A 9,484-nucleotide genomic window follows, 5' to 3' on the forward strand; every position below is an offset into this window, starting at 1 on the left:
CCTTTCATTTTCTTCAAAACAGTTTCAATATTCAATCACTAAATGTTGTTTTTCACAACCTTTAAGTTCAGCCTTAAGCCACTTGTTTTCTTCAACAAGATCAACAGTGATTTCGGCTTCCCTCAATTTGTCTTTGAGAAATTCATTTTTAGCTTTTAAGATGTCATTATTAGATTCAAGTTCATGACACTGATTTAGAAAACTTCTTAATTTTTCAGTGAGATGATCAATCATGAGATGAAGGTCTTCTTTAGAAGGTTCAATAAAAATTACCTCATTAGGTTGGCTATGGTCGGCCATGAGGATGGCTTGAAAACCATTGTCCGAGTCTTCAACTTCATCTGAATCATTCTCTAGGTCTTCTCAAGAGGCCATAAGCCCCTTTTTATTATCCTTTCTGGACTTGTCTTCTTTCTTCAATTTTGGATAGTTATATTTGTAGTGTCCTACTTCTTTACAGTTGTTGCAGATTACCTTGCCTAGATCCTTCTTTGATCCTCTTGAACTACTTTCCTTGCTTCTTCCTCTTAGTTTCATCATTCTCCTGAGTTTCCTGGCAAAAAATATAAATTCGTCATCTGATAAATCATCACTGGATTCAAGCTCTTCATGAACTTAACATAGGGAGGCATCTGCTCCAAAACCTCAGCAAAAAGAATATTGATTTGTAACTTTCTAAAAATTTTCAAGAACCGTGAGAATTGCTTGTCCTTGGTCTCCTTTTGGAGCTTCTGGGTGTGTACCTTGGTACCCTCAGTCTTTTTTGGTTTCTCTGACCCCTTAGCAACTTTTACTTCCTTGGTCGTCATTGGTTCAATTGCCACTGTGACAGCCTTGCACTCTTCTCTTGGATTAGGCACTGTGTCACTAGAAAGAGTGTTAGAAGATCTCTCAGGTATTTGCTTACTCAACTAACCCACTTATACCTCCAAATTTTGAAGTGAAGCTCTGGTCTCCTGGATAAAACTGTGAGTGTTCTTGGAGAGTTCAGCAACTATAGAGGCTAAGTCAGGAGTACTCTGAGATTAGGTGGATGGTTGTTGTGGCTGAGAAGCTTAAAATTGACAGTTGTTGAAATTATTCTGATTAAAACCGCCTTGAGAATTATTGAAGTTTGGTTGCCTCTGAGATTGGTCTCTCCATCCAAAGTTAGGATGATTCCTTCATCCCTGATTAAATATCTTAGAATAGAGATCATTATTAGGATTTTTAGAGGAGTTTCCCATGAAATTAACCTGCTCATGAGTAAACTGGCTATAATCATAAGTCTCACCATAAGGGAAGCCACCACTCACATCAAAAGAGGCATCTTAAGTACTGATGGCTGAGACTTACATTCCACTCGGGTATTGTGTAATGGCACTAATTTTCTGAGACATAACCTTATTCTGGGCAAAATAGCATCCGGTGTATCCGGCTCCATGACTCCCTTCTTCGTAGAGGTCCTCTCAAAAGAGTATAAGTATTGGCTGTTAGAAACCATTTCAATCAGCTCCATGGCCCCATCAGGGGTCTTTTTCATGTGGAGTGACCCTCCTGTAGAATAATCTAGAGACATCCTATCGGTCTCAAAGATTCCATCATAGAATATCTGCAATTGAATCCAGTCTGAGAACATAACAAGAGGACACTTCCTGAGCATCTGCTTGTACCTTTCCCAGGCTTCATAGAGAGACATTCGCTCTCTCTGCCTAAAGGTCTGAACATCAGTCCTCAGCCTAATCAGCTTCTGAGGAGGAAAAAACTTGGTTAAAAACCTATTGACCACCTTGTCCCAAGTGTCCAAGCTCTCTTTGGGTTGAGTATCAAGCCACTGTTTTGCCCTATCTCTCATAGCAAATGGGAAGAGAAGTAGCTTGTAGACATCAGGATTCACCCCATTAGTCTTCGTAGTATCACAGATCTACAGGAAATTAGAAATAAACAAGTTGGGGTCTTCCTGCAGAAGTCTGTGAAACTGGCAGTTTTGCTGCACTAGAGAAATCAACTGAGACTTCAGTTCAAAGTTGTTTACAGCTACAGGGGGCACAACAATGCTATTCCCATAGAAATCTAGGCTAGGAGTAGTGTAAGAGTCAAGAGTTCACCTAGGTTGCCTATTAGCATTCTTATTAACAACATTTGCACTGATTGCATTGTTATTGTTGTTGACTGACGTTAGAATTTTTGCCAGTAAAGAATGTCATAAAAACAGTCGCGTTGTAGATATAGTCTCTAAACCGACAGAAATCCCTTCGTACAAACGTTTTGGTTGTCACAAGCAACAAACCCCTTTAAAATTGATAACCGAGTATTAAACCTCGAGTCGTCTTCTCCAGGAATTGCAGGGAGGTATGTTCTTATTATTGGCTATGAAAAAGGTAAAATTGGGGTTTTGGAAGTAAGGGGGCAGTATGTTACACAAAAAAATAATAAGAAAAATAAATAAATAACTATAAATTAAACTCTTGGCAGGATATGGGAACTGGAGGTCCTATCCTGAGAATTGGATTTTTCTTCCACTTTGTTAACCTCTAACTATGAAGGTAACTTAAGTGGATGAATTAATTCTAATTCTCAACTAACAATGAGTTTGATAACTCAAGAGTCACCAATTATTTAACCAAGGCCAAGAATGTAAAAAGCTAAATTAAAATCATAAATATCTGGAATACCTTCAATTCATTCAAAGCAGTAAAATCTAAAACTAACAATATTCATAAGCCAATTGGGCAATAGGAAAATCCAAATTATTTATATAAATAAAAGACAGCAATCATCAATCTGAAATATCTCAAATAACATTAATTTAAAAGAGTAATCTGTAACATGGAAGACTTAAATTGGGATAAATAAAAATAAAGAACCTGGGATTGAGAGTTACTCCTAAAACTAAGAGAAATCCTAAATCCTAATCCTAAGAGAGAGGAAAGAACCTCTCTCAAAACTAATCTAAATCATAAGAAGTGAATTATGAGTGCCTTCTTATGAATGGATGCATTCCCCCACTTTATAGCCTCTAATCTGTGTTCTCTGGGCCAAAAACTGGGTCAGAAACAGCCCAGAAATCACTTCCAGCGCTTTCTGGTCCGTACAGGTCGCGGAAAAGTGACGCGGTCGCGTCGTCCACGCGGCCGCGCGGGTTGCGTTCCTGCCAGGTCACGCGTCCACGTGACTCACGCGTTCGCGTCGCCTGGCGTCAGGGCAGCTATGGCAAATTATATATCAAATCGAAGCCCCAGACGTTAGCTTTCCAACCCAACTGGAACCGCATCGTTTGGACCTCTGTAGCTAAAGTTATCGCTGTTTGAATGCAAGGAGGTCAGGCTGGACAGCTTAGCAGTTTCTCCAACTTCTTGTATTCCTTCCACTTTTGCATGCTTCCTTTCCATCCTCTGAGTCATTCCTGCCTTGTAATCTTTGAAAACACTTAACACACATATCAAGGCATCTAATGGTATAAAAGGAGAATTAATATTAATAAAATTAAGGTCAAAGAAGCATGTTTTCAATCAAAGCACATAATTAGGAAGGGAAATGTAAAACATGCAAATAGTATGAATAAGTGGGTAAAGAGTTGATAAAATCCACTCAATTGAGTACAAGATAAACCGTAAAATATGGGTTTATCAACCTCCCCACACTTAAACAATAGCATGTCCTCATGCTAAGTTCAAGAGAAACTATAAAGATGAAAAGGAATGGTAAGAATGTATGAAATGCAACCTATAAATGCAACTACATGCTAAAATGTTTCTACCTACTTGGTTAAAAATAAATAAGTTCCTTAAGACAAAAATAATTTAAATTCCACTAATTCAAATCATATAAAATAAATATAAGTAAACTTGTAAGAAGATAGCTCATGAAAGCACGGAACATAGAATTAAGCACTGAACCCTCACAGGAAGTGTATATGCACTCTAATCTCTCAAGTGTATAGGGTTAATCACTCTACTCTTCTCTAATCATACTTTCTAAACCTTGTTCTTCATCTAGCCAATCAACAATTATTTAGCATACCAACGCAAACATCATGAGGTCTTTTGTTAAGGTTGTAATGGGGCCAAGGTAAAGGTAAGGGTATATATAAGGCTAAGTGAGCTCGTAAAGTGAATCCTTGATTAGTCCAAGATCTCACCTAACACATACATACTTTATAAAATTTAAAATGATTTACCTAGCTACCCAAATTTTCCCACTTTTTGTATTACATGCTCACGTATCAAACTTATTTTGTTGAATTTTGTCCCATGTGCATTGATTCTTTTTATTTTGCATTTTGGGGTAATATTATTTTTCTTCTTTTTTTTGTATCCCCTTATTTAATTACTTAATATTTTTTTTCAATGCACATGGTAATTTAATTATTTTGATTTCACATGAGCATGCTTCCCAAATTTTCAAATAACTTATTCAATTTCATTCCCTACTTTTTTCATATCATCCCATGTTCCCATAAAATTCCCCACACTTAAATTATACACAATATCTATCTTAAGCTAACCAAGGATTCAACTTGGGATTTTTATTTTGTTTTTCTGCTTAAGGCTAGTAATATGGTTATAAAACAAGAGGGGATTTAAAAGCTCAAGGGGGCTAACAAGGATGATGTAAAAGGTAGGTTAATTTTGGGATAAGTGAGCTAGAATCAAACAATGGCCTCAATCATATGCAAGCATGCAAATATATTAAATATTGGACATATAGAATGGAACAAAATAAAGATTACAATCATAGAGAAGTGAACACACAAGAATAAAAATTTATGGTTAAATAATATAACCATGTAATTAAGCTCAAATCTCACAGGTTGTGTGTTCTTTGGCTCAAAAACCATGTTCCAATTACAACTTCAAACAAATTTTTAACATAAAAATTTTCAATTTAAATTAGTGAAATTTTTCAAAAATAGGGTCTTAAAAGAAATTTATTATTTTAACCAAGCAGTAACTAAATGCAAAAATCAAATAAACATGAAATTAAATATGCAAATGCAATAATTAACAAAGAAAATAAAATATTGGTGTTTGAGACAGGAAAGTACTAACCCATGGAGATCGGTATCGACCTCCCCACACTTAAAGATTGCACCGTCCTCGGTGCATGCTGAGATGTGCAGGTGGACGGGTTGCTCCAACTGATGCTTTTCTCATCAAGGAATGTGCGTAGGAACTTGTTTGTCTCTCCCATGTAAACGTCTTCCGGTCTCTTCCTGGTGGCCATCCTGAAAGAAAAAGAGAAGGAAAATAACCCAAGCAAAGATAGAAAACAAATAAAACAGGGGTTGGTTAATGCCAAAAATAAGGGTCTCAATTACATGGTAGCTACAACATGCAAGTGAGAAAATAATAGAAGGACATGGCAAATCAAGAGTGCAAAAAGTTGCAACAATAGGGAAGAGAGTGTGGGTAAGGAGAGATAATATAAATTTATGTCAATGCAAAAGTAATACAAATATAAAAGATTGGCATTGATTTAAATAATATTACTCAATCAGAATTAAACAAGTCACTAAGCATCAAGAAAATACCAGAAAAGATGTAACAGTTGAATAAGAATATTTGAACACCAATAATAAATTTAGGAAAATAAAAATATGCAATGAATGAAAGTATGCAAATAAACTAAATAATTAGAAGTAAGAGAAAATAAGAAATGAAGAAGAAAGAAATAAGAAAAGATAAGAAGAATAAGGATTTGGAGAAGAAAAGATAAGAAAATTGGCACTAATTTGGATAGGTTGTGCGACGCTGGCGACGCGGTCGCGTGGGTGACGCGGTCGCGTGGTGCGCGATAAGGTTGGGTGACGCGGATGCGTGGGGCACCCGATCGCGTGACTTGATTTGTGCTAACGGCACGAGTGCAGCCTCGCGGTCGCACAACTCTCTGTTCGAAACTTGGTATTGCCAAAATCCAGGGTGACGCGGTCGCGTGGTCGACGTGATTGCGCGGGTGGCCTTATTTCCAATATGACGCGGACGCGTGGGTGACGCGTTTGCGTGGCAGGGCTTGTGCTGCTAGCATGGGTCCAGCCCAATTCCATCTCAACTTTCGGCCATACACCCTTTTTACGCCGATTTCAGGTCACGCGGTTGCGTGGGTGACGCGGTCGCGTGGGAGGCTATTTTTACAAATGACGCGGACGCGTGGGTGACGCATTCACGTGGAGTCAATTTGTGCTAATAGCGCGCCTCCAGCCCTGCTCCTGCAAAACTCTCTGTTCATATTAATATTGTCTCCCTTCTCCTTGCGACGCGGACGCGTCGCTGATGCGGTTGCGTCGCGTGCTCGTTTTTTTTTTTTAATAACTGAAAAATGCAGAATGCAGAATGCAATGCTTAATGTGAATGAGATGCAAAATTCCAGGTTCAATATAACAAAATAAAATAAAATTTAAAAACAAATAAAACTAAATAAAAATGAAAAAGGACGATCATACCATGGTGGGTTGTCTCCCACCTAGCACTTTTAGTTAAAGTCCTTAAGTTGGACATTTGATGAGCTTCCTGTCATGGTGGCTTATGCTTGTACTGATCCAGGAATCCCCACCAATATTTGTATATCCAGTAACCTCCGGGGTCCCAGACTAAGCACGTAAAGCCCTTACGAAGCTTCAAATAGATTCTTAGGCTCCCGGGGTGACAAATGTCAGAACAGATTCCAGGATCCCAAACTTTACCTTTACACCCGTTTTTGTCTTGATCTGCATTGTTCCAGCCGGGTGAAAGGTGATCTGAATTCTCACTGTAGCGACCAAACAACTTCCTAGACCCATTCAGTTGAGCTTTATACCAACCTTTGCGTTTAAACTTAAAGCTTCCAACCATGATGAACCTTGCAGGACAATTCTTACCACTGGCCATCTTCCGCTTACTCTTAATGTCACAAAGAGCTCTAAGTTGACCATCCGTCTCCAGTAGCCCATATTCAAGTGGGATTAGAAAGCTATGGGATATGAATTTTACCCACTTGAATGTTGTGAAGGATGATGGCGACTTAGGGGGAGGTATCTTTAATGAAATTGCAAGCTCCACTCCCTTGTGCTCTTCTTTGATAATTACCACCTCTTTGCAAGCTTCTTCAATTTCAACCTCTTCCTCTTGGTAGCTCTCTTTCAACTCAATCTCCTCTTCATTGCTTTCTAAGGGCATGGTAGGTTGTGCGTCTTCTTCTTGAATCTCCATCTCTTGATCAACCTCTTCCAAGTCTTCAACTATGATATGCTTTGGAGGTTGTACACCCTCCTCAGCATCAATTTCAACCGTCTTGGAAGGAGGCTCTATGTCTTGACTTTCCCATGGAGGTTCTGCATCTCCTAAGTCTTCAACCACTTCTTCTTCTTCTTGAACAATGACAGCGTCTTCTATTTGTTCTAGTACGAATTCATTCTCTGTCTTGTCCACTGGGGTTTCTGGTATCTCCTTCATGCTACGCTCTTCAGTAGACTGTCCACATGGAGCTGTGGCTGAGCCTTGTATATTTAAGTGCCTAGAAGCCCATTGGATTAATACTTGCCCCAGTTGTTGAGTGGTTTCCTGAAATCGATCCATTGTTTCCTTGAGACGATCCTTTGCCTCTTGATGCACTCGGTTTTCATAAGTAGGATCATAATGCTCTTGGATTGATGGATATGGAGATGGTGAATATTGAAGTGGTGGTTCTTGTGAGTAATTGGGTTGGAATTGGGGTGGTTCTATATATGGTTCATATGGTTCATAAGGTGGTTGGTATGGTGGTTGAGGGTTAGGGTCATATGGAGGTGAATGGCGGAAAGGGAATTGTGAGTGTGGTGGGTTGGGGTTGTGTTGAAAGGATGATCTCTGAGCATAGGGTGGGGCTTGTTGGTAGCTACAAGGTGGTCCACCATATCTATCAGCTTGGGATGCATTGTAGCCTGGTCGTTGTCCATGATATCTAGGATGGTGTTGTTGCCTAAAGGGTTGATTAGATCCTCTTGGCTCTATCCATCCTTGATTGGTCTGACCTTGATGCATATTCCTGCTGTAGTTTCTATCTCCTTCAACAAAATTAGAACCAAACTCAAAGTGAGAGGGGTGAGAATTCATAGTAATTAATAAAAATTAAAAACAAAAATAAATAAACAAGCAAAATAAATTTTTTTTATTTTTTTATTTACAATAACCAATAATAAGGCACACGTTTGCAATTCCCCCACAACGGCGCCATTTTGACGTTAGGATTTTTGCCAGTAAAGAATGTCATAAAAACAGTCGCGTTGTAGATATAGTCTCTAAACCGACAGAAATCCCTTCGTACAAACGTTTTGGTTGTCACAAGTAACAAACCCCTTTAAAATTGATAACCGAGTATTAAACCTCGGGTCGTCTTCTCAAGGAATTGCAGGGAGGTATTGGCTATGAAAAAGGTAAAATTGGGGTTTTGGAAGTAAGGGGGCAGTATGTTACACAAACAAATAATAAGAAAAATAAATAAATAACTATAAATTAAACTCTTGGCAGGGTATGGGAACTGGAGGTCCTATCCTGAGAATTGGATTTTTCTTCCACTTTGTTAACCTCTAACTATGAAGGTAAGTTAAGTGGATGAATTAATTCTAATTCTCAACTAACAATGAGTTTGATAACTCAAGAGTCACCAATTATTTAACCAAGGCCAAGAATGTAAAAAGCTAAATTAAAATCATAAATATCTGGAATACCTTCAATTCATTCAAAGCAGTAAAATCTAAAACTAACAATATTCATAAGCCAATTGGGCAATAGGAAAATCCAAATTATTTATATAAATAAAAGACAGCAATCATCAATCTGAAATATCTCAAATAACATTAATTTAAAAGAGTAATCTGTAACATGGAAGAATTAAATTGGGATAAATAAAAATAAAGAACCTGGGATTGAGAGTTACTCCTAAAACTAAGAGAAATCCTAAATCCTAATCCTAAGAGAGAGGAGAGAACCTCTCTCAAAACTAATCTAAATCATGAGAAGTGAATTATGAGTGCCTTCTTATGAATGGATGCATTCTCCCACTTTATAGCCTCTAATATGTGTTCTCTGGGCCGAAAATTGGGTCAGAAACAGCCCAGAAATCACTTCCAGCGCTTTCTGGTCGACGCGGTCGCGTCGTCCACGCGGCCGCGCGGGTTGCGTTCCTGCCAGGTCACGCGTTCGCGTCGCCTGGCGTCAAGGCAGCTATGGCAAATTATATATCAAATCGAAGCCCCGAACGTTAGCTTTCCAACCCAACTGGAACCGCGTTGTTTGGACCTCTTTAGCTAAAGTTATTGCTGTTTGAGTGCGAAGAGGTCAGGCTGGACAACTTAGCAGTTTCTCCAACTTCTTGTATTCCTTCCACTTTTGCATGCTTCCTTTCCATCCTCTGAGCCACTCCTGCCTTGTAATCTCTGAAAACACTTAACACACATATCAAGGCATCTAATGGTATAAAAGGAGAATTAATATTAATAAAATTAAGGTCAAAGAAGCATGTTTTCAATCAAAGCACATAATTAGGAAGG

The sequence above is a fragment of the Arachis hypogaea genome, chromosome 7 (assembly GCF_003086295.3).
Source record: "Arachis hypogaea cultivar Tifrunner chromosome 7, arahy.Tifrunner.gnm2.J5K5, whole genome shotgun sequence".
NCBI classification, from domain to species: Eukaryota; Viridiplantae; Streptophyta; class Magnoliopsida; order Fabales; family Fabaceae; genus Arachis; species Arachis hypogaea.